Raw genomic sequence first — 27,134 nt, 5'->3', positions numbered from 1 at the left:
GATAACTTTTATGTTCAATCCCATAACCCAAGAAGCAACAAAGATAAGCTTGAGGGTCTAATTTGGTACATTCATGGGCCTGTAATAAAACAAAACATGCACAACCAAATACGTGAAGATTACTATAAGCATGTGGCTAACCATAGAGACACTCATACGGGAATTGATTGTGAATGATAAGAGTAGGAACTTGATTGATAATGTATACAATAGTGAGAGCAGCCTCATCCAAAAAACGCTTAGGACGGGAGGTAGAGATTAAGAGAGCATGGACAGTGTCAAGGATATGACGATGTTTATGCTCTGCCTGGCTACTTTGTTGAGAGGTTCTAGGACAAGAGAAGTGAGAAAAGAGTGCCATTCTCACGAAGAAATTGTAAAAAAAATTGTTTCTTTATATTCTTGGGCATTATCAACACAAAGAATTTTGACAGTGCTAGAAAATTGGGTTTTAACCATGTGGGCAAAATTATAATAGTGTTGTTGCAATTGAGAACGATTTTTCATAAGAAATATCCAAAGTAAAATCATTAACAAAGATAACAAAATACCTAGATCCACTACAAGAAAAAACACTTTCTGTGACCAACATTTTGGTCGCGAAAAGTACCATATTTGGTCGCTAAAACCTTTTCGCGACCAAAATATGTTGGTCGCGAGTTGGTCGCTAAAGCCTCATCACAGATAGTTTTCAGCGACCAAAAAAGCCTTTGGTCGCTAAAAGTGACCATTCGTGACCAACTTTTTTGGTTGCGGAAAGTCCAATTCAAATTAGCCAAAAGTAAACTTTTAGCGACCAAAGATAAGTTGGTCGCCAAAAGTCAACGCCTTGACCCAAAAAAAATAATTCTTTTGTGCTACTTGGGACTTGAACTCGTGACCAAGGAGTTACCATGCACCCAATCCCCTCTGCCATCACCATGCTTCTTGTTCATATTCCACAAAAAATATATATAACCCATAAAAATTCGGTCATATATTATTTTATAAAACTTTTAATGCCTAAACAGAAAAATAGCATGTAATTATAGTAGTATCATTTTTTTTTAAATTTATCCCGCCATAACTTTCCGCGACCAACTTTTTTTTTTGGTCGCCAAAGGGTAATCTTCCGCGACCAAAAAAGCCTTTGGTCGCCAATAGTATACTTTCCGCGACCAACTTTTTTTTTTTGTCGCCAAAAGGTGATCTTCTGCGACCAAAAAAGCCTTTGGTCGCCAATAGTATACTTTTCGCGACCAACTTTTTTTTTTGGTCGCCAAAGGGTAATCTTCCGCGACCAAAAAAAGCCTTTGGTCGCCAATAATATACTTTTCGTGACCAACTCTTTTTTTGGTCGCCAAAGGGTATACTTTCTGTGACCAACTTTTTTTTTTGGTCGCCAAAAGGTGATCTTCCGTGACCAAAAAAGCCTTTGGTCGCCAATGGGTATACTTTTCGCTACCAACTTTTTTTTTGGTCGCCAAAAAGTGATTTTCCGCGACCAAAAAATTGTTGTCGCCAAAAGTTAAATTTTGGTCGCAGAAAGTGGACTATTTGCGACCAAAAAAAAAAAGGTGGTCGCCAAAAGTGTTTTTTCTTGTAGTGATCCCTCCATGGTAGAGTGTGAGGAAGGTCTCCAAACATTAGAGTGGATAAGATCAAAAGGGGCATGAGTCATGGAATCACTTTTATAAAAAGGTAAAGCAGGTTGTTTGGCTATTTGAAGAGACCTAACTAACCACTAGACATTAAAGACCGTAATCGACCAAAATACACATGACCGAGGCGAGAATGCCATAAACTGAGGGAAGAGCGTGCAGATGCGGAAATAGCAGGTATAGGAGGGGAAGACCGAAAACGGATTTGAAAATGAATAAGCTCGTATAGACAACCAGTTTTGCGGCCAATCCTAAGAGTCTATCCCATCTGAGGGTCTTGCGTAACACAACCAAAAGAAGATAAAAGAACAGTAAGCCCAAGATCACAAAGTTGCATAATAGATATAAGATTGAGAGTAAGATGAGGAATTAGATATGTATCAAGAAAAGAAACGGTGGATGTAGAGACATGGCCTATATGACTAACATGCATTGGAGACCCATTAGTAGTGAAAATAGCAGGAGTAGTAGCAGTAGACGTGGTGGAGGAAAAAAAAGTTGGATTAGGGGTTATATGATTTCAACATGTAGAATCCAAAAACCATGAAGAAGTGACGAAAAGGACAATAAAATGTGTACCAGAAATGGAGAGAACCTGTTTGACAATGGACTCGATGTCATGAAGAGTGTCGGATGGAAAAGGTTCAGGAGTCGAGAATGAGTCAGTGGCAGCAGCAGTGGAAGATCTAGACCTATTATGTACTAGATGTGGTCCAAAAGAGCCACCCTGAGGACGTCGATCATGGGACTGGTGATGGGGGTTCTTGAAGCACTCATGTTGATAGTGACCATGACTAGTTTTGTGACACCATTTGCACACTCAAATAAGGTAACAAAGCAGAGCATGTAGTGGACTATGAAAGTAGGAGCATAAGTCAGGAATGGAAGGGCAACCGGGCTGGTGAGATGTAGCAAGAGCAACATCCATAGATGGAGGGTTGAGAGATCTGAGGCGAGTTTCTTCATAAAAGGAGCTCACAAATGCACCCTCTAATGTGGGAAAAGGGTTGCAATGAAGGAGAGAGGCGTGAACAAACTCAAAATCTCTTCTAAGCGCCATCAAAAATTAAATTAGACGTTGGTCGTCACGATAGGTGGTAAAAAGCTCAATAACATCTGAACACTTCCAATTGGGTTCAGAAAGAGATAATTGATTCCAAACACCATAATTCTGAGAGACAAAGGCATTGATTGATTGACTAGACTCCTAACGCATATGATGAAGCTGGCTAAGGAGTTGATATTGGTAAACTAGATCAGTGGTGCTGTAACGGGTCTTTAGAAAATCTCAGATTTCTTTAGCCGTATTGAAGCGACTAAATTGAAGATCGATAGAGACAGAAGAAGTATAGTGAAACCATGTAATGATTTGATGATTTTTGTTGTTCCAATCAAGACATTCCTCATACTTAGCGATAGTTCCAATGGCTTCACAAACAGGCTTGACAGTGTCACTAGTAATAAGATGCCAAAATTCCTTACCCTTGATAAACCTAGACATACTTTGGGTCCAAAGAACATAATTAGAGCCATTAAAGACAACAAAAATTGGTTGAGAAGTCTCAAAATGATCCATGCTAATTTTTTATTTTTTATTTTATTTATTTATTTTTATTTTTTTGCAAAACAGAAACATAAGAGAATAGTAAAAAACATACAGAATAAAGAAATAAAGAATAGAGTGGCAGACGGCGGCTTAGAGAGTACACGGCTGGACGAGCCGAGAGAAGGAGAGCCTGCTGAGGCGATGCGGAAGTCGAAAGAAAACGGCTGAGGCATAAGCCGTGGCTGGTGGCACACAGCCTAGGGAAGCCGGGTGGGGTAGCGGCGCTAGGACAGAGAGATGCCTACGCGTGGCGTACATGCAGAGAGTGAGAGAACGGGAAGAACTGGTCGCGGAGATTCGTGTGGCGCGTCTAGGCACGTGAATGATGATTGTGGATTATGGTTGGCTTCGTTGTACTCCTGGTGGACAGAAGAAGGTCTTTTTTTATCTTTTTCTTTAATAAGGCCACAATTGATGGGAGAAAACCAATCGGACTGAGAGGACACTTTACAGTCTTCTTCCAATAGTGAAATAGTGGATTGATTTATGGAACAAACAGAGAAGATAAGAGAGACAAAATAAGAAATGAAATTCCTCTGTCAACATACTTAGAGAAGTTTTGAAATTTTTTTATGAAAATTAAAAAAAAATTGTGTTGAGGTGAAATTTTTTTGTATCAAATTTTTTCCATGAAAATATTGAAGGATTCCAATTATTATAAAAATATTATATATCATTTATTTTATAAAATCATAATATCTGGCGTTCCCAAAAAAAAAAAAAAAAAATCCCCAGTGTTAGAAAAAAAAATGAAATGAATTCACTAATCACTCATTTTTTTACTTAATTTGTTAATGGTTTAAATTTTTACTCAATACCGGGTCGGTTTGGATCCATTAATTTATAATAAATTTGGGTAAATTACAAATGCATCTTTTGAGATTTGCCCAAAATACGAATTGCTCTTTATGATTTGAAAAATTACAAATACCTCTCTGTCATAATTTTTTATTTAACAAAATTAATTGAAAAAGTAAAATTTCTATATATTCACCTATAAAATAATAAAATTATTTGAATTATTAATTGAAATAAAATTATAACATTATTAAAAATTGTTAATTAACTTAATGATTTATTAATAAAATGACCTATTTATTATGAAATTAGAAACCTTAGGGGATATAATGTAATTTCTTGAACCATAGGAATAATTTGTAATTTAAGTAAATTTCAAAAGTGTGTTTGTAATTTATCCTATAAATTTTAAGTAATACCGTGGTGATTACATTTGGGTATGAGCTCATATAAAATCTTATCTTCTTTATTTCATTTTTGTTTTAAGTAGCAACACTAATTTTTTCCCCGGATCTATCACATAATAATTGTAATTGTAATATAAAATATCACATCAAATATAATTATTCTAAAAATATTTTCGTATATTTATTTTTAAATATTATAATAATTTTATTTGTATAAAGTTTTTATCATTTCATATATTACATGGCAAAGTATGATATTAAAAATATTTTGGATGTCCACCTCGATTTCTATGGTTATCAATTCTATGCCTATTACCAATTGCTTTGACCGGGCTTGCAATCTTATGGCAAAGCATGATATGGAATTGATGAATTTATTTTTTACTATTTGCTGGGGCTTATAGAATCAGCTAAATTCAATTATTTTTGACAATAAGGCAAGGATCATAGATGAGATTGTGTCTTTTGCTGAGAAGTGCGTAACAGAGTATGCTCAAGCTCAACAATGCAACTAAATTCCAGTGCATCGTGTGCAGGGACGAAGGTGGGTTGTGCCACAAGAGGGTGTGTTTAAATTGAATTTTGATGGCTCGGTTCGGAAGACCCGAGCAATTGCTGGGCTTGGGATTGTAGTTCTCGATAGTAATGGGGCGGTTATTGCTTCTATGGCTGAGCGAGTTCATTATCTGGAGGATGTGGGTTGTGTGGAAGCATTGGGTGCAGTTAAAGCGCTTCAATTTGGGTATGATTTGGGTTTGGATAATATTCACCTTGAAGGAGATTTTCTAAACGTGGTGTCTGCAATTTAGGAAAAGGCGAAAAATTTAACTTGTTATGGTCATTACGTGGGTGTGGCTCAGGCGCTTCTCTTGTAATTTCATTCTTCATCGGTTTAATATGTTAATAGAGAATGCAATTTTGTGGATCATTGTTTAAGTAGGTTAGTCTTTGACTTTGATTCATTACATGTTTGGATAGAGGAAGTTCCTCCCTCTTTAATAGTGTTGGTGGCTTCTGAGATTCCCTCTTCTTTGTAATTACTTTTCCTATCTAAAAAAATATATATTACATTACATTAATTTAGAAAAATTCACCACTCATATTTGATATTAATATAATCAACATACAGAAGGTAAACATTTTTATAATAAATTGTAAGCTTCCAAGAAGAGGCATATGCACACCACCTTAGAACCATCTGGATTACCTCCAAGTCATTAGGAACAAAGATTATTTTTCAATTTTTTATTTTGTATGATTTTGTTTGCTGATCAAGAAAAGAGTTGTTACTAGGTTGGTTACGGATGTCATGCCTGACCATGAAAATGAATTTGTTGACATATATTTTTTGAATGTGTTAATAATATATAAAATTTGAATGATCTAAAACAAGAAATTCTACATTTAAAAGGTGTATTGCCTCTGTTTATAATTGTAGATTTTATTATTTTTTACTAATCAAAAAGTGTGTATTATTTATATGAGTATGTAAATAAAATCAAACTTTTCAAATATTATATATATATGGACAGGCTTTTCTTTAATCTGAGATCGGATTGAAACGTATTGTTGCGCTCATGAGGGCACAGGTCTTGTTTTGATGATCCGAATTGTCAATGTGTAGAATTCGTCAAGTACTTCATCTCTATAAAAAATCACGTTAATTAGATATTGATAGTCACTTGATCAAATCATATTTCTGTTAACGGTAAACATTATTTTCAAAATCAAGTATTGATAGAAATCTGATTCGATTAAGTAGTTATCGATATCCGATCAATGTGATTTTTTTCAAGACTGAAACACTCAACGAGTTCTACATATTGAACAATTCAGATTAACAAAACAAGACCCATGGTAGTTCCCATGAACCCAAATAGCCTGGTCCAATTCACATAATAGACTGGAGAGAATCTACTACTTATATATATATATATATATATATAAGGTCACCCAAATAAATATAACCATATTATTTGTGCCAGATTATTGTTTATTTAAAAACCTCCAAATTATTCACATTATTATGTATAAAATATTAAAGCAAAATGAGATTTGATATAAAGTGTAAAAATATAAAATATTATTTATTATTTATTATTTTTGGCAATCATATGCATAATTTCATTAATCTTAATTTTGAAAATGTCGTTAAGAAAATATTATACTTCGATACATCAATTGAAATCTTTTTAACATATTTATAATTATATTCATTAATGTTGTGTTTAGTTAAAAAATTTAAGAAGAGATTTAAAAATAAAAATAAAAAGATAAGTAAAATATAAATAAAACATACTTATATTTTATTAAATTTTATACCCCTTTTCTTTTTTATTTTTTAAATTCACCCTTGAATCTCTCCACTAAACACAAGCAACTACTAGTTCTTATAGACACAAAACACGAACATACTTTAGAATTCTAGAAGTCTTGGTGGGTCCTATCACCACCCGCCAAGGACAGCTCAGTTGGAATAATTGATCAAATTACAATACTTACATGTGTATAATATTTAATAATTTTTTAACAATAGTGTTAGTGAAAAAAAATTATAACATGCTTATGCGATATTTTTCACTAACAAGATATTTAACTCATTAGGTTTTCTTTCAAATATTTACGAGTAATGGATTTCACTTATGTCAATAAAAAAGAGAGAAAATTTTGAATTTTTTTTTTTTTAATTTTCTTAACAAAGGATAGGATATTAGTGAATTAATAAATTAGATTATAAAGAAAAGATCACAATCTCTTAAATCATGAATTTCTCTAACTTTATCACTATACCATAAGACAACTACATAAATAATTGAGCTAATTACTTTGTTCGAGAAAAATTTAAGTATATCAAGATAATTTATATTAAACCGGACAAATCTTATTAAAATAAAAAAAATAAAAATCTCTGAAAGAAGATGATATAATTCAAATATAATAAGACACATATGACATGTTTGTTAAGCCAAACAGTAATTCATGTCTCATTATTAGGTCACCTAAAATTTTCCACGCTAGTGGAGAAACGAAATGAAATCACCCACTCATTCTTTTTGGGAGTTGTTGGCCCGATCTTAAACTTCCAAGGAGGACCCCCTACAATGGTACAATTAAAAGCACACGTGTCAAATATTATGAAGTGTCAAGTATTATTGTGTGGGTTTAGTTTGAAGTTTTTGAAAATTAAGTTTTTTTAGTTTTTGTATTTCTTTATTTTTAGTGAATATTTTTAAAATTTTAAGTATTTTTTTATTTTTTTAAATGCACCTTATTTAGGTGTATCTAAAAAAGTAAAAAATTTATGAAAAAATATTTTAAAAAATTAATAAATACATAAAAATATGAAAAATATACTAAATTCTCTTCTTTCTTTTTTTTGATATTTTTGGTATTTAGTAAATTTGTAAGATATTTTTTTCATAAAAATTATGTTTTTTATGTGTATTTATATTAGGTGTCTAAAAATTTAAAAAAAAAATTGCTTAAAATATTTTAAAAAATTCAATAAAAATAAAAAAAAATACAGAAAACAAGAAAGTAAAATTTTTTGAAAAATGTTTTTTTGACAATTAATTATATTTTATGTCTTTTATTTTTAATAAAAATTTTAGTATTTATAGAATTATTTTTTTTTTTTAAAACGTGCATATTGTATGGTTTCTCTGGACGTTTCCCTACCCTTCATTTCTTTGCCAGTGCATTGCATGAGTTGTATTTGGCTCAATTTGATCCCAGATTTTTGAAATTAGTGAAGGTATATATATATATATATATTTTTTTTTGTCAGTCATTAAATTGGAAAGAGTAATGTTATATAAATAAAAAATTTATATAATAATGATGTGATTCATTATGGACCTTTCATTTTAAAACAAAACACTATTGAAGATGAATTTATTTATAATAATAATATTATCACATCATGTTGAAATTCATAGTTTTTTATAGGCTTATTTTAGGCTAACTTTGAGTTCAAATTTGAGTGGGATTCACACGTCTTTTGAGGTGAGTCCAAAGATGTGACGTGTTCTTTATCACATGGTAAGTCACACGGTGAAGACGGTTCGTCAAAATCATTTATGAGTGAATGGAAAGTTGACATCATTTTCAGGTTCATAGAATGAACAATTATAGAATTAAATGTGAGTTTCCTTGTAAAGCTTGTCCCATATTGAAAACTTTAGAGAATTTATGTGTGTATATAAATTCTAGGTGGCAGTACTTGGGTTAGGTCCCAAGGGGCATCCCAAGTTTGTAAAAGGGAGGAGTTATCGACAAATTGAACGTTGGCTTAAACCACCACACGCACGTTGCTACCGCCAAGCTGGGTCGGGTTAATTTTTTGGACAAAATTTATTTGAATTTTTTCAAATTCTTGCAGTAAATTATTTGAATTTCAAAATGAAATTAATTCAAATTTTGTGTCTCTTCCAAGTCCGAATTTCAGAAGTCCGAATGGATTAAACAGATAAACAGATAAACTCTTTTGAAAATTAAAAAGAGATAAACACAACAGATAAAATTGTGTCTTTTAAATAGATAAACTCTTTTGACAACAGATAAACTCTTTTAAATAGATAAACTCAATTTTTTGACAACAGATAAACTCTTTTGAAAATTTTTTCACAAGTCCGAATTTCACAATTTTTTTTACAACAGATAAACTCTTTTGACAACAGATAAGCTATTCAAATTGTGTCTCTTCCAAGTTCGAATTTCACAACAGATAAACTATTTTTAATAGATTTAAACTGCCCAGCAGTTATTTGTCCAAAACTGCCAGCAAATCTGTTCAATTTCGAACTATTTGTTCCAGTTTAAAAACAAATCTGTTCATCCATTTTGCACCTGTTCGAACAGATCTAAAGGTCACCTATTTTGCCTATAAATACTACATCATTTCCAGCAGTTTGGTATTCGGAAATTCTCTTATTGCTTTGAATTTTTGCTCTCTTTGCATTATTCTACATACTAGTTTTATAGGAAAAAATTACAGAGAGTTTATAACACATGTTTTGTTTGTCGTACAGATTGTTTGGAGTGCTACTACAATTTATGAAGATCATTGTATCCTGGGAGATAGATGCCATTTATCCGTAAGTACCGTAATGGGGCGAATCTGTCTTAAGGACGGAGTGGCACACACTCGACTTGATCCATTTGTACTTATACATTTTGGTAAAATAAATTCTGTAACTAATTTATTTTTATTTGTTTGATTTGTTTCAAGTTATTTATTTTACATAGAAGATTGATCCAATAATCTTAAGACAGATTCGAATTATTCTATTTATACAGAATTTTTCGTTTATTTCCTTTTCTCTTTCTTCTTCTTACAAATTTTTTTTTCTGTGGTTTAATAAAATAATATTCTGGTTGGAAAAACAAATAGCAGTAATACATTGTTTGACAAATAGTAGTAATATACGTTTATTTTCTTTGACAACTAATAATAATATATTGGTGTCATTAACAATTAAGAATATTTATTTGTGATGTTGGTCAGAAATTAATTTTGGTTTTCAGAAATAATTTCTTAATGTTCATTAATTAAAATTCTGTTTTTAGTATTTTAATTTTTGAAGTGTTACCAAAAAAAAAAAATTCTGTGTGGAATTAATTTGTTTAAATAAAATTTTATTTTATTTTCAAATTAATTGGAAATAAAAGTTACAATTCTTATTTCTTTTATTTTTTTATAGAATTTTAATTCTGTGATTTTGGTTTAAATTTTCTGCGTATTATAAAATTCTAATTCTAATTTTGTTTTATAATTTAGAATTCATGGCTACTAAAATTGGATAAACTAATGCTCAGACAAGTACAAGTATGGTGGCTGCAATTGTGCCAACCTCTTCTCCTGTTGTGACTGTGCCAATCAATCACGGTGAGAAACCAGAGAAGTTCTTAGGAACTGATTTTAAAAGATGGCAACATAAAATGTTGTTCTATCTTATAACTTTGAACTTGGCTTGTTTTCTACGTGAGGATGTTTCTACTCTGAACGAGGATGAAACCGACCGGCAAGTGGTTGTTGCGGTTGATGTCTAGAAACATGCTAATTTTCTTTGCCGGAACTACATCTTGATCAAACTTGACAACACATTGTGTAACGTCTACAGTCCTATCAAAATGGCAAAGGAACTTTAGGAGTCTTTGGAGAAAAAGTACAAACACAGAAGATGCTGACTCAAAGAAATTTGTGGTTGGCAAATTCCTAGACTTTGTGATGGTTGATTCTAAGATTGTGATCAACCAAGTTCAAGATCTCTAACTCATTCTGCATGATATTCATGCAGAAGGCATGTCTCTAAGTGAATCCTTCCAAGTTGTTGCGTTAATTGAAAAATTACCATCAGGCCGGAAGGAATACAAGAACTACCTCAAACATAAGCGCAAAAAAAATGACTTTGGAAGAATTGATTGTGCGTTTGAGGATTGATGTGGACAACCGCTGTCACGACCCGAACCCGCCCCTATGGGTTAAGGACGTAACCGGCCAGTAATCCTGAGATCACCTACGGCCTTAAACCAAAATAGACATAACTCGACAGAGTAAAATGGCCAAACAGAAGCAATAATCAAAAACTTTGTCCATAGAGCCGTACTTATATGCACTACAAAACAAACCATACTCATATACGTTAATAACCCACAACAAGTACAGTATCACAAAATCCTTTACAGACAGGATCATCCAAACTGAGTCAACCCATATGAAAACTATATACAAATGTACACAAAGTCCTTGCCAACAAGACAAACTATAAATACATAACAAAATGGCAAGGATGGGTCTCGTACGTGAGACACAAGGCTTACTCTCCAAAACTCATGTTGTTCTTGGCAGACTTCACTAGGGCTGGGTTTGGACTTCTCTCGGTTCACTTACAAACACATGAATGAGCGTGAGCGATAGCCCAGTGAATAATATCGAATACATAAATTACATAAGCAATATGAAGAACAACATGCTCCGAATGGCCTTGGGCCCAATGCATATTTCTGCTTAACATATATACACTTATACAAAATTCAGATCAAATGACTAGTTCCAAACATACTGGCCTTTGGCCCAATCAGATTTCCATTCATGTCAAAATGGCCTTCGGCCTATTCATCTATGTCAGAACGGCCTTCGGCCCATTCATTTACGTCAAAACGGCCTTCGGCCCATACATTCGTGTCAAAACGACCTTAGGTCTATTTATTTATGTCAAAATGGCCTTCGGCCCACTCATTCATGTCAAAATAACCTTCGGTCCATTAATTTCTATCAAAACGACCTTCGGTCCATTCATTTATATCAAAACGACCTTCGGTCCATTCATTTCTGTCAAAACAACCTTTGGTCCGTCCATTTCTATCAAAACGACCTTCGGTCCATTCATTTCTATCAAAACGACCTTCGATCCATTCATTTCTATAATGTCAAACTTTTGTCCACAATCTCAATTAGCAACTCATAAAGCTTATAAGGGAAATAACAATTGGACGTTGACAAGCTTTCAAATATCGATATTACTCACAGTGATCGGCTTGTGGATTCGCTCTAGAGCTTGACCCTACACATTCCATGAACACAAAAGGGTCATTATCAATTCAACCTGTTCTTTAATTCACATATTCCTCTTTAGGCTTTATTCTTATCTCATTAACTCATTTACAATGCTTAACACATGCCTAAGAGTACTTACAAGTGAAAGAGAACGGAAAACAAAACACAGAACGAGCATATAAAATTTCAGAGAACAGGGTCTCCGCTCGAGCGTGGACTCCCCCGCTCGAGCGAACCCAAGAGGCCTGCAAAAGTACTGGTTACTTCAAAATTAAGCTCGAGCGTGAGTTAGGGCGCTCGAGCGGAATGCCTGTTTACAAAAACTCCCCACTCGAGCGTGAGATATCCTGCTCGAGCGTACATCCAATTCTGCAAAAAGTGCTGGGAGCACGATTTCTCCGCTCAAGCGGCCCTTCCCCCGCTCGAGCGAAAATCAAAATTCTGGAAATTCCAGGTTGTGTTCTTGAGCTTCAAATCGATTTTCCAGCTACATTACTTGCATGCAATGGCTCAAATCTCAAATATAATCATACTAACATGATGCAAACCCCAATTCACAACCCAACGAAGCTCAATTCACAATTAATTCACATGCATGCCCCAATCTCCCATCAAACTCAATCCAACATAACAAATTCATACATTCAAGCCCATGTCTTCATAATTTGTACATGCATGTGACGAATTAGCCACATTCTCAACTTAGATGCACAATTAGTGATCAAAACATGAGTTTCAACTACAATTTACATAGATCATACCCCTTTGAGCTCAAAACATGCAATATTCAAGACAATCACACACATGGATGCATATATGGGTCTCCATTATAACAAATTCAACTCAATTTCCTTATGATCAAACAATTCCATGCTCTAGACCCTCTTTCAACCTTGAATTCACAAAATGATAGCTAAAAATTTACATGAACTACTCACCAAGGAGTTTAATCTTCACAATCTATGGCAATTCTTGTGTTATCTTCAAGGCATTCAAGGATCAAGAGCAAAACTTAGATTTTTTTCTCCCCTCCCTCTCTCTAATAGTCAGCCCTCCTCTTCTCTTAGAGTTGATTAGCCAAAATCAATGTAAAGGGAAGGAATTGGTTTTAATAAGGTTATAATAGCCCCTCTCACATATTATTTCAACATAAAATAATTGGGTACTCAATTCATCAATTAAATCAATTTAATCTGACCTGAATCAATTTTCAATTAAATTTCACCGTAGACTTTAAAAATTATGCCAATCACAATGGCGTAATCAATTTCGGGTTCCGTGGCCGATAAGGCCTTCAATTTAATTTCCAAAACAGATTATTCAGACAGATATTCCTACGGTGAACAGATAAGACTTCAAAATCACAAATATTCACATAATGGCACATAAAATCATGCTAAACACATAATCATACTCAAATTAAGGACCAATTAGTATACTACGAAACAGGGGTATCACAACCGCAATTCAGAGAAGCGGGCTAGTAAGCATCTAATAGAGTCAAAGGCAAATGTGGTGAAACATGCTTTAAAAGCCAAGAAACGGAAATTTTTTTAAAAAAAGTTCCGCACAAGGCTCTAAAGGAGGAGAAACTAAAAAGTACAAGTTTAATGGCAAATGTTACATCTGTCACAAAGAGGGACATCGGGCCAAAGATTGTCGTAACAAGCTCAAAGGCAAAGGAAGATCAAGTAAGAAGCTTGCTCAAGTCAATATGACTGAAGTGGACAAAATTTTCAGTGGTGTAGATGACATAAATCTTTCTGCAGTTGTTTCCGAGGAAAACCTTGTCAGAAATTCTAAAGAATGATGGGTGGACACTGGTGCTACTCGCCATATTTGTGCCGACAAAAAGATGTTCGCATCTCATTCTATAGTGGATAATGGTGAACAACGTATTATAGGCAACTCCTCAACTTCCAAAGTTGAAGGATAAGGAAAGATTATTCTGAAAATGACATCTGGAAAGGAACTCACTCTCAACAATATACTGCATGTATCGGACATTCGCAAGAACCTTATTTCCGGATCTTTGTTGAGTAAAAATAGGTTTATGCTAGTTTTTGAAAGTGACAAGTTTGTACTTACTAAAAATGGGATGTATGTAAGAAAGGTTACATGTTTGATGGCCTTTTCAAAATGAATGCAATGACTGTTGTACCCTCTGTTATTAATAAAAATATATCTTCTTCTTACTTGCCTGAGTCTTCAAATTTATAGCATGGTAAACATAGACATGTTAATTATGGATCTTTGCATAGATTAATTAATATGGAATGTTTACCTAAATTTGACATTGATTTAAATCATAAATGTGAAATTTGTGTTGAGTCAAAATTATCCAAAACTCCTTTTTATTCAATTAAAAGAAGTACGAAACCACTTGAATTAATTCATAGTGACATTTGTAATTTTAAATCAATTCAAACTAGAGGTGGGAAAAAATATTTTTATCATTTTCATAGATGACTATACTGGATATAGTTATGTTTATTTAATTCGAATCAAGGATGAAACTTTGGAAACTTTCATTCAATACAAGAATGAAGTTGAAAATCAACTTGGTAAGAAAATTAAAAAACTTAGAAGTGATAAAAGTGGTGAATATGAATCACCTTTTGGTGAGTTTTGTAAAGAATATGGCATAATTCATCAAACTACCGCTCCTTACGCACCTCAGCAAAATGGAATTGCTAAAACGAAAAATAAGACTTTAGAAGAAATGATGAATGTCATGCTAATAAGTTCTAAATTACCTCAGAACATGTGGAGGGGAGCAATATTTTCTTCTAATTATATTATAAATAAAGTACCCCAAAAGAAAGTAAATCAAACACCTTATGAATTGTGGCATGGGAGAGTACCATCCTATAAATATTTAAAAGTGTGTGGGTGTTTGGCTAAAGTAACTATTCCTAGTCCTAAAAAGACTAAGATAGGTCCTAAAATAGTTGACTGCATATTCATTGGTTATGCTAAGAATAGTAGTGTATATCGGTTTTTTATTCATAAGTCAGAACATTCTAAAATGCATGCAAATACTATTATTGAATCTCGAGATGCGTCTTTCTTTGAACATGTGTTTCCAAATAAAACTGGACAAGAGACTAGTACTAATAAAAAATCTTATGATGCTATTACTAGTCATAATTAAGAACAATAGCAAGAAATAGATCAAAATGAGAAAAGGAACCTAGGCGTAGTAAATGTGCTAGAACCTCAAAATCTTTTACTCTAGATTTTCTAACATTTTTGTTAGACAATGAGCCTTTAACTTTCAAAGAAGCTATGTCCAGTCCTGAAACTTTTTTATGGAAAAAAGTTTTAAACAGCGAAATTGAATCTATCCTGCAAAATCATACTTGGTAATTAGTGGATTTGCAACCAGGTTGTAAACCTCTTTGGTACAAGTGGATTTTCAAAAGAAAAATGAAAGCGGATGGATCAATTGACAAATATAAGACACGACTTGTGGTCAAAGGTTTTAGACAAAAAGAAGATCTTGATTACTTTGGCACTTACTCACCGGTTACTAAAATAACATCCATTAGAATGCTAATTGCTATTGCATCATTGTACAATCTAGAAATTCATCAAATGGATGCGAAAATCACTTTCTTAAATGGTGAGTTAAATGAAGAAATTTACATAGAACAATCAGAAGGATTTTCTATTCCAGGAAAAGAAAAGAAAGTGTGTAAATTGATAAATCATTATATGGTTTAAAACAAGCGCCAAAGTAATGCCATGGGAAATTTGACGAAGCAGTGATGTCAAATGAATTCAAAATTAATGAATGTAACAAATGTGTTTATATTAAAAACACAAACAAAGGTTATGTTATAGTATGTCTTTATATGGATGATATGCTTATTATAAGTAATAACAATGACATTATTAAAACTACAAAGAAAATATTGAATAAACATTTTGACATGAAAGGCATGGGCATTGCTGATGTAATTCTTGGTATGAAAATTACCAAAACATCAGACGGATATGCTTTATCACAATCTCATTACATTGAGAAAATACTTGACAAATTTAGCAAAGATGATGATCATCTTGCTAGAACACCTATGGATGTTAATTTGTTTCTTTCTAAGAATGTTCAGTATTTCTCAATTAGAGTATGACCAAATTATTGGAAGCTTAATGTACTTGATGAACTACACTTGCCCAGATATAACCTATGCAGTAAGTAAATTAAGTAGATATATGAGTAATCCAGTAGTAGAACAGAGGAAAGCTATTATAAAGGTTCTAAGATATCTCCGATTTACTCGTAACATTGGACTTAATTGTACTAGATATCCAACAGTACTCGAAGGATACTGTGATACTAATTGGATATTGGATACTAGAGACTCAAAATCCATCAATGGGTATGTCTTTACTCTTGGTGGGGCGGCTGTATCTTGGAAATCTTCCAAGCAGACTTGCATTGCTAGGTCTACAATGGAATCAGAATTTATAGCTTTAGATAAAGCTGGGGAAGAAGCAGAATGGCTTCGCCACTTCCTTAAAGATATTCCAATGTGGCCAAAACCGGTGCCTACTATATGCATACATTGTGATAGTCAATCAGCAATAGATAGAGCATAGAGTCATATGTACAACAGTAAGTCGCGACACATTCATCATCGACATAACACCGTAAGACAACTACTCTCTAATGGAATTATTTCTATTGAATATGTGAAGTCTAAAGACAACATAGCGGATCCACTAACCAAAGGGTTAGCAGGAGAGTTAGTTGAGAATTCATCGAGGGGAATGGGACTTAAGCCTATTAAATAAGAGTTACCACAACGGCAACCCAACCTAGTTGACTGGAGATCCCAAGATCTAGCTTCAAAGGGACAACCGAGTTGTGTATGACTTACAAGGATCACTGGGGAGTCAAACTCCTACTCATTTCTATGATGAAATAGTAATTTCTACAGCGTTTTAGGTTACGTAATACTTTTGATGATTCTTATATTTAGGAATACCTAATGGAGTATGGCAGGATACTCTTGATAAGATTCACTTATGTGAGTGTGAACTGAGCTGGTTCATGGGATTTATGAAGGGCTACAATTCTTTAGAGCACTCATGAAACACTAGGTTGTTCAGGGCCAAAATGAACACAATAGTGTGAACTAAACTGTGTCTGGTAATATACTATGTGAGTTTTATTGTCTTAGTTTACACAAATGGCTGAACAGTTCAAGACATCATGTTTACTGGTTAGTTAGTAAATCTGATAGTGTCTCACAAGGGAGTGTTTAAAGCTAAAAGCTACCTATCCTATGCAAAAAAAATTTCATTTTCTGTACTCTCTGTAATTAGATCATGTTGTTGCATTTTCTCTCCGTCAAATTTCATTCATGTGGGGGATTATTGGAATTTATGGTTTTTTATAAGCTTATTTTAGGCCAATTTTGAGTCCAAATTTGAGTGGGGTCCACGCGTCTTTTGAGGTGGGTCCAAAGAGGTGACGTGTTTCTTGCCGCATGGTAAGTCATACGGTGAATACGGTTCGTCAAAACCATTTATGAGTGAATGTGAAGTTGATATCGTTTTCGGGTTCATGGAATGGACAATTATAGAATTTAATGTGGGTTTCCTTGTAAGGCTTGTCCCACATTGGAAACTTAAGAGAACTTATGTGTGTATATAAATTTTAGGTGGCAACACTTGGGTTGGACTCCAAGGGGCACCCCAAGTTTGTAAAACGGAGGAGTTATGGACAAATTGAACCTTGGCTCAAACCACTACACGCGCGCGCCACAACAGTCCGAGTGGGTTATAACATTAATTTTTTTGAGCAGGAAATTATTTGAATTTCAAAATGAAATTAATTCCAATTTGGATTCAAATTTTTTGTCCAAAAATTATGCCTCTTCCAAGTCCGAATTCCATAACAGATAAACTGTTTTTAACAAATTTAAACTGCCTAGCAGTTATCTGTCCAAAACTGCTAGCAGATCTGTTCAGTTTCTAACTGTACCTGTTCCAGTTTGAAAACAGATATGTTCATCCCTTTTGCACCTATTCGGACAGATCTAAAGGTCACCTATTTTGCCTATAAATACTAACATCATTTCCAGCAGTTTGGTATTCAGAAATTCTCTTGTTGCTTTGAATTTTTGCTTTCTTTACATTATTCTACATATTAGTTTTATAGGAAAAAATTTCAGAGAGTTTAGAACATAGGTTTTGTTTATGTTGGCTTATTTTTCCTACGAAGGAAAATATCATAAATGCGAGCGTGCCAGCAAGGATTGAAAAATCCTTACAGATTAAATTCAAGCCAATTATCAAGCGATTGCGTTGACGGTTCTTTTGCCTCAACGAAGAGGACTTCAAATTTGCCAAGTGTAGAGAAAAGAAAAAGTAAAAGAAGAAAAAGGGGCGGAGAAAGATGATTGAGTGAACAATCGAAGTAATAATTACTTACCTCTACTCCTATGCTTCGAAAAGAAAGTGCATAAAATGCTTCGAAATGGAAATGCTGGAAATAAATGCTTCGAAATATAAATCTATGTTAAACTACTCCTAAGATAAGGAAAATTACAAGAAATATTGAAATCAATTGTCTTTGATTTATGTTCTGGATCCTTTACAATGTAGCCATTAATGGCTATTTATAGAAGAAAAAATACAGCAATAACTACTTAGTAACTACCCATTTCTTCCATCTTCATTCTTGTCTTGCCATGTGTCATTCCACTCATCCACTTTGTCCTCCATATTCTCCATTATCTCTATAACTTCTTTTAACTTCCAAATGAATAAGAGGATGCCACGTGTCCTGCAATTATATAAATAATAAATAATAATAAAAATTGCAGATTTATGGTGTTAACATTACCCCCCGCGGCCCTTAAAAATGATGTTTATTTGAATTTTTGAAGGGCCGAACCAAGCACATGACTAACCTAAGCAGCAAAGTGCTTCGAATGATGTAACAACACCAATAAAGTGCTTCGAATGAGTATGAAATTATGACAAGATGACTTGAATTATTACCAGTAACAAGCTTCGAAAGTGATATAAAGGACCAAAATCATTCTTCGAAGGTCGATGGAACCGACCAAAGACGAATTACATCATCAAAAATACTCGACAAAGCTTCGAAGGTTCACAACCACCATTATTATTTCTTCGAAGCTGTTGTTGATGCAAGATAGAGTGCTTCGAAGCTTACAAAATTATGGCAAAACGGCTTTCGAAGCTGTTTTTGGCCAACCATTGTGGTTTATTCAAAACTTATATGTTCTGGTTCACACATAATTAATGAAAATATTAATTTTGTGTTTCGAACCAATTATTAATTCTTCGAAGACACCAAAACTGTTGTTCTTCGAGCCAACTTATGATGCAAAAAACAGGCATTATTCGACAACTAATTAATTATCATTTTACATATATTTGAAGAGATGTACACATTTCGAAAGTTTTCAAAGTTTTATACAGTTTCGAAGGTGAAGTAATCAACCTTCGAAACAACTCTTGATGTTTCGAATGTATCTTCAAAGCTTTATACAGCTTCGAATGTGAAGTAATCAACTTTCGAAACAACTCTTGATGCTTCGAATGTATCTTCGATGCTTTGATTGTGTACATACAAACAACTGGCCATCAATTTGAAAAGATAAGCCATTCTCAACCATTTATTTAAATGCACAGGCTTTTTCTAGCCAAGTTCATGCATTTTAAATGGTCATCCCTTGTTCTTAGTGTTTCGAACTCATAAGAACAATTTGTTAATTTTATTAGCCACATCATCATAATTATATTTTGATGTGAACCACAAATCCAAAAAGGATTTTGAACACCAAAAGTCATGGTATAGTGTGACCATGAAAATTTATACTTTTTGACATTTTGAAAAATATCAAAAATTTTGAATTCATGAACAGTGGCTTGTTCATTATTCTTGACCATGTTTGTTTTAAAAACATGACTTTTGCCGAATAGGTTTTCATAATTATTTGGCAAAGTGGGTTGTTTTTCCATGTTAGCCATTAATGGCTTATGAAAATCACCCATAGATATATTATTTTCATGACTTGACTCTCTAAAATTTGGTTTTTGGACCCCCCGAGTCATACATGGAACATCATTCTTAGCCAAATTTGGCTCAAGAACATGCTCTTTCGTTGTGTTAATTTCATAATTTGGCTCTTTAAAAACGGATTCTTGAACCCCCCGAGCCATTGATGAAATCAACTCTTTGCTTTTGCTATTTTTAACCATGAAAAAATTCTGAAAAAATTCACCAATTCCGCCCATTAAGGCCTCAGTTAAAGACTTGGTAGTGAGAGTTGATAACTCGTCATTCCATTGGCGAATTTCCATATCAAGTTGATGAATTTCTCCAATTACATGGTGTCTTTTTTCTTCCACCAAATAATATTGTAAGGGATGAAAATTTGTTTCATCAAGAAAATGGATCTCTTCTTGAAGATCCAAAATTTCTCTTTCACGCCAATATATTTCATATTGACAAGTTCGAATGGCGAAATCCAAATCGTTTGTCATTTCTTACACTTGGCAGTCCCACCGGGCGTGCCAAAAAATGTTGGCTTATTTTTCCTACGAAGGAAAATATCATAAATGCGAGCGTGCTAGCAAGGATTGAAAAATCCTTACAGATTAAATTCAAGCCAATTATCAAGCGATTGCGTTGACGGTTCTTTTGCCTCAACGAAGAGGACTTCAAATTTGCCAAGTGTAGAGAAAAGAAAAAGTAAAAGAAGAAAAAGGGGCGGAGAAAGATGATTGAGTGAACAATCGAAGTAATAATTACTTACCTCTACTCCTATGCTTCGAAAAGAAAGTGCATAAAATGCTTCGAAATGGAAATGCTGGAAATAAATGCTTCGAAATATAAATCTATGTTAAACTACTCCTAAGATAAGGAAAATGACAAGAAATATTGAAATCAATTGTCTTTGATTTATGTTCTGGATCCTTTACAATGTAGCCATTAATGGCTATTTATAGAAGAAAAAATACAGCAATAACTACTTAGTAACTACCCATTTCTTCCATCTTCATTCTTGTCTTGCCATGTGTCATTCCACTCATCCACTTTGTCCTCCATATTCTCCATTATCTCTATAACTTCTTTTAACTTCCAAATGAATAAGAGGATGCCACGTGTCCTGCAATTATATAAATAATAAATAATAATAAAAATTACAGATTTATGGTGTTAACAGTTTGCCATACAGATTGTTTGGAGTGCTACTACAATTTGTGAAAATCATTGTATCTTGGGAGATAGACGTCATTTATCTGTAAGCACCGTAGCGGGGCGAATCTGTCTTAAGGATAGAGTGTCACACACTCGACTTGATTTTTTTGTACTTTTACATTTCGGTAAAATAAATTCTGTAACTAATTTATTTTTATTTATTTGATTTGTTTCAAATTATTTATTTTACACAGAAGATTAATCCAACACATCATTCTTATCATGTGTTTTTTATATAAATGTTATGTATAAATAGAATTATTAATATTGGGAATTGCCTTCTTCACCAAAACATAGTAGAAAGACTGTCTATCTATTGTCCTTACTATGAACTTAATTTTTGTTAATGGCAAGAGATGCAGAATTTTATCACTAAATCTAAAATGTAAATATTATTAATACAAGAACTTGGATAACATAAATAAAGCACCAAAATGTTAGCATTAATAAGATGATTGATAATAAATGGATAGAGATCTTAAAAAAAAAAAAAAATCTTCCAGCCAGAAATAAAAAATAAATAATAACAATAATGTGTTGATAGCTCCTCTCTCATCAATTATTTGTAGAATATTTTAAAGTACACAGAATTTGACTATAGAACCAGATCGCATATCATATGCAAGGGAGTCATATTTGAATTTGTAATTAATTTCTGTGTATGTAGAAGAATGGTTATTATGTGCTCTCTCTATGACACTACCAGCGCTTATAGAGGCGAATCTCTCGATCGTTGAGTGATTGCCGTGGTCTTGCATTTTGCTCTGCATACTGTGAAATGAAATCAATCATGAAACATATGTCAATGCCTTCATTAATTTTGAACTATTGATTTGTTAGCAACAATTACTTATTACATTCTATATATAGCTTCTTCTTCTCTTTCATTTTTTTTTTCCGTAAAACAATAATGAAATAGTTATTTACAAAGTTTAATTAGATATTTAGAAAAATAATGTCTAAGTTAAAATATACAATTATTTCAAAATTATAAACAAGTGACGTTAGTTAACAAAATTTAACTAGTTACACATAAATCTGCACGTAAGAGAAAGAGACGATTCACTCCCTCTGTATTATGTGCACACTTTTGTGTACATTTTTTTATACAAAGTAACGCAATTGTAGCTACTTACATCATGAACAGCTTCTCTGAGTAATTTCACTTGTTCCTTCGAAACAGTTCTCACCTAAAGATAGTTTAAATTTATGTCAAAGATGTCATTTGAATTGGCAATGAGAGGGAAAAGAGCCAGATAAAAATAATGGCTTGACATGAACTTATTAAAATATAGTGAGAAGTTCTACCTTTTTATTAATAGTCCAAACAACACCTTCAGTGCAAGGAGGAGCAGTGAGTGAGCCCATGTATCTGTAATGTCTTTTGCCACCCGTTTTGATATCTCTTGGATCAACCATCCCAAAGTGTCTCTCATCTTTCTGATCAATAATATCTGATATATTCCTCATCAACTGAAAATTGATGTTAACACTACCCGTTAGATAAAAAGCCAAAAACAAAAACCAAAAAACAAAAAAACAAGTATTCAGAATTTTTGACCACGTTTAAAAAATAATAATTTAATATGTGGCTAGATTCATTGCAACTTGCAAGTATGACTAGTCTGGGGTTGGTTTTTTTCAATTATTTTTAAATATTTTTAGAATTTAAAAAATTTAATGCACTACCAAAGAAAGGGCCTTTTGAGTCGGTTTTTTGAGTCGGCAAATTTTACCGTCGCAAAAGGTAGCCTTTTTGAGACGGCACAGAGTTACCGACTCAAATACCAAACCTTTAGCGTCGACACCGTTGGCCGACACAAAAAATTAATATTTGATAGCATTATTTGAGTCGGTTGAATTTACTAACGCAAAAGATAGACCTTTTGAATCGGCATAGACCTTTTGCGTTGGCAAATTTGTGCCGACGCAAAAAATTAGACCTTTTTGTGTTGACAACTGATGCCGTAGGAAAAAAAAAAAATTTATAGCCAAGATATATATATATTTACTTGATTATATTTAATAAATATATTTATTTATACATATACTTTTATATTAATATTGAGTGTATATACTATAAATAATATATATCTCGTTTAATATCTGAAAGAGGTATGGTGGTGAAGTGGATTTAGTGCGGTGACCTCGGGTCAAATTGTCCAAATGGTGTGTGTTCGAAACTTGGGAGCCTCAATGAGAAAATTATGAGTTAAATTTTTTAAAACATTTAACCACTTTTTGAGTCGGCAATCTGCCGACGCCACCATTTTCGTCCCTTGAGTTGCCGTCGAAACGTCGTCGCAAAAAGTTTTTGCGTCGACAAATACGCTATTTGTGACGGCACGCTGCCGACTCAAAAGTCCTGTTTTCTAGTAGTGATGTATTGAGAAAATTATTACAAAAGTAAGTTTTAAGAGTAAAAGAAGTCAATGTGATATTTAATTTTTTTTTAATTAGATGACAAACGATTTGGTAACTTGACTTTTGCAGCAAAAGCTACGTTTTTTTATTTTTTATTTATTTTTTACTCCAAATTGTTTTAGTTAAAAACTTAATAAATTGAATAAGTTACAATTATCAGATCGACTTAATTTTTTATGTAAATAAAATATATAAAGTATTCGACATAATGGAGAGTCCAGATTATCAAAACAGTACTCATAATCAGTTCTATTAGTCCAAATAATACCCTCTAATCAAAGATCTGAATTGGAGTCGATACTCTCCATTATTATTATATTAAATTTTATATTTGTATCATAAACCAATACAAAGTCGTTGTTAGGGAAAATTTATGATTCCTCACAAATAAATCAATTAATGGAAATAAAAACTAATGCGAAAAAATTAAATCAAAGGCAACACAAGAATTTTTACGTGATTCTCTCAATGTGAGGTATGTCCACGGGATCGAAATCCGATTCCATTATCAACCAAAGAGTTTCCAAACGATTACAAACGAGACACGAATGGTCTCACAAAACCACCCTTAGGTGAATTCCAAATAATCACAAATAAGCAAGCGGAAAGACCTCACCAAATTGATGAAGCAAAATTTTCAGAATTAGGATTGAAAAAGACCCAAAATAATTAACCCAAATCAAAACCTTCAATGTAGACCTTCAAAGCAGAACCGAAACAGAGTTGCAAAGCAAAGCACAAATTCTTGAATTTGATGGCACTAATTCTTGGATTGACCAAGTCAAACAGGGCAACAATCAGTACCAATTGACGCCCAACAAATTACCAAGCACTCTCACCAATCAATTGATAAAAAACGTGCTGCAACTTCCCAAGCAAAAACGGCTGCACTTTTTCTTTTGGAAAAAATAATACCAATCATATATTGTGCATCTAGGGTTTTTTTATCAAACCCTTAGTTGTTTCTAAATTGAATTGGGTCTCCACAAAATTAAATATAATATAGAAAAATATTTTATAATTAATACTAAACCAAATTAAACTCTTTTTCCAAAACCAATTGGGTCCCACACTCTAATAAGGAGGTATACCCAACAATTCTCCCCTTACCGACTTAAGTGGAGATATCAACCATACCTGCCAAAGTTCGACACTTCAAATGTTTATCCCTCGACAAAGTCTTAGTCAATATATCTGAAATATTATCATCTGTGTGAACCTTTTCGAGTTGTAACAATTTCGAATCGAACACATCACGAATCCAATGGTATCTCACATCATTGTGTTTCGATCTCGAATGAAAGATAGAATTTTTGCTCAAGTGAATTATAGCAATCCCGGTTGTCCCTTTGCTGTTCTGTTGTATTCCGGACTCGGTTCCGAGAGGCTGGTAGTTATATCAATCTTGTGTCGTCCCTTAATTCCGCTTGATTGAGTTTTAGGATGTTTTGGGCAGGGTTGTTACAGGTTGGTTAGGCCTTGGTTTCAATTCTTTGTTGCCCAGTTTTTAGGCGTTCCGCTCGAGCGGGTCTTCTTGTGCTTGAGCGGGGATTGCACAACCCCAGTATTTTCATGTCCCTGTAAAACTTCTGCAGGTGTGATTTTTACGCTCGAGCGGTGGCGCTCGAGCGGGTACTTTGGCGCTCGAGCAGGTAGTACCTTTGGGTGTAAGTTCTGTGAGCAAAAAATCTACGTTCGAGCGGACTGGTTTTCGCGCTCGAGCGGGTTTACTTTATTCTTCTGTCTTGGCGCTCGAGCGGGTCTTTTTGCGCTCGAGAGGACCTAGTTTTTGTTCTTGACGCTCGAGCGTTGTGTTTTCCGCTCGAGCGGGAATGTCGTATATCAGTTGGCTATGAGGCAGTTTTAAATCACTTTTTCTCATCCTTTCTCTCTCTTACTTTTCCGAAAAGGCCATTTGAGAGTCTCTCTCTCTAAAACCTCGCCTTCTCTCTAGATATTGACCTATCTAGGGTGTTTTCCTCACCTTTGGCCTTTACAAAAAGGTTGTTGATCGTCGAGGGCTATCTTTTGATCCGAGAAACTCGTGGTTTGGAGCAACTTCGTTTTCACCATCTTCCTCGTTGGGTCTCATCTTTTGAGGCAGGGATTCCTACTCACTCTTATGGGTTTTAACCTAGATTTTGAGCCTATTGTTTAAATGGTTGATTTTGGGACTTAGGGTTTCAAAATGTGTTAATGAGGGTTTTATGATTTTGGGCTCATAATATGTATTTTGGGTTTCAAAATGATGATATTGTTGTTGGTTGGTGATATTTGAACCTTTGGGTTAATATCGAGAGTTGGGGGTAAAAGCCCTAATTTGTTGTTTAAAATTAATTGGTATAATTAATTTGGAAAAATTGTGAACTTATGAAATTGAGTTGGAAATAATGAAATTGGTTCATTATGTTGTGAAATGATGGAGTTGGATTTATAAATCGCTCACTTTTGAAAACATTGATATTTTATCTGTTGGCGCTTTTATTATCTGTTTAGAAATAATTGCTTGGGCTACCGGTGGAGGGTAGTTTTGATTGTTGTAGGCAATGCATGATGATTAGGCAAACTAAAACTAATCAATTGGATATGTCATAGAATATGAGGGTTGATAGAATACATTAACATTATGTATTGATTGATTGTGTATATGACCTTTGTGTATATATGCATTATGTGTGTGGGAGGAGATAGGGGATGTAATCCACGGTTTAGGGGAAGATAGGGGATGAACCTCTAAACCGGATGTAGTTTGGGAGGAGATAGGGGATGGACTCCACTAATACAGCTCATATGCTTATCCTTGGAAGTGTTGATACAGCTCATATGCTTGTCATTGGAAGTGTTGATATAGCTAATATGCATATCTGTTGAAATGTGGGTACAGCTTGTATGCTTACCTGTTGAGATGTTGATACAACTAGTATGTTTATCTATTGTGATAATGGGAAATGTTTAATATGAGTCACTGTCTCATATAAGTGGTTGGCCAGGTTCTAAGCCATTGATGTAAATTGTGAAATTGATAAGAAATGGAAACTGAAATGAAACATGAACGTAGTGGTCATGAGATGGAAATGGGTTATGAATTGGTTTATGAAAATTGAACATTTATCAATTGCTAATGTCTTAGTTATTGCTCATGCTGTGCTTAGCATATCTCTACTGGGCGTTGGCTTACCCTTTATGGGACATTATTTTCAAGTACAGGTAGTATGCCACCTCCAAGGACGTAGCTTGGATGATAATGAGAGTTGAAGACTCTTTCTTTTGTTTATTTTGATGTATTACATGTAAATTTCAGCCAAGGGCTTAATATGTATTGAGTTAGTACTCTTCTTTTTGTATCCAAGTGTTAACTTGGAAAGCTGTATGCCCATAGGGCATTTGCTTTTGTTGTTAACATGTAATACAGTTGTAAGAATTACTCTGATAAATAGAAATGGTTGATTTC

The 27,134-nt window shown here is 33.6% G+C and overlaps 1 pseudogene across 1 annotated transcript in view; it reads right to left on the bottom strand.

The window, feature by feature from the left end:
- Positions 1–21,696: 21,696 nt before the first annotated feature.
- The window catches only part of LOC114284618 (carbonic anhydrase Nec1-like), a 32,076-nt pseudogene continuing 26,638 nt past the window's right edge, over positions 21,697–27,134 (bottom strand). The window contains exons 6-8 of the transcript XR_014341471.1: positions 22,568–22,732; positions 22,396–22,449; positions 21,697–22,030 (exon numbers count right to left, since the gene is read on the bottom strand). The product of XR_014341471.1 is annotated as a carbonic anhydrase Nec1-like (transcript). The remainder of the gene's footprint in view (positions 22,031–22,395; positions 22,450–22,567; positions 22,733–27,134) is intronic.

This window comes from Camellia sinensis, chromosome 10, assembly GCF_055761805.1.
Source record: "Camellia sinensis isolate YWXY chromosome 10, ASM5576180v1, whole genome shotgun sequence".
Classification (NCBI taxonomy): domain Eukaryota; kingdom Viridiplantae; phylum Streptophyta; class Magnoliopsida; order Ericales; family Theaceae; genus Camellia; species Camellia sinensis.
Note: the sequence above shows the minus strand (reverse complement) of the source record. Positions and strands in the feature narration are given on the sequence as shown.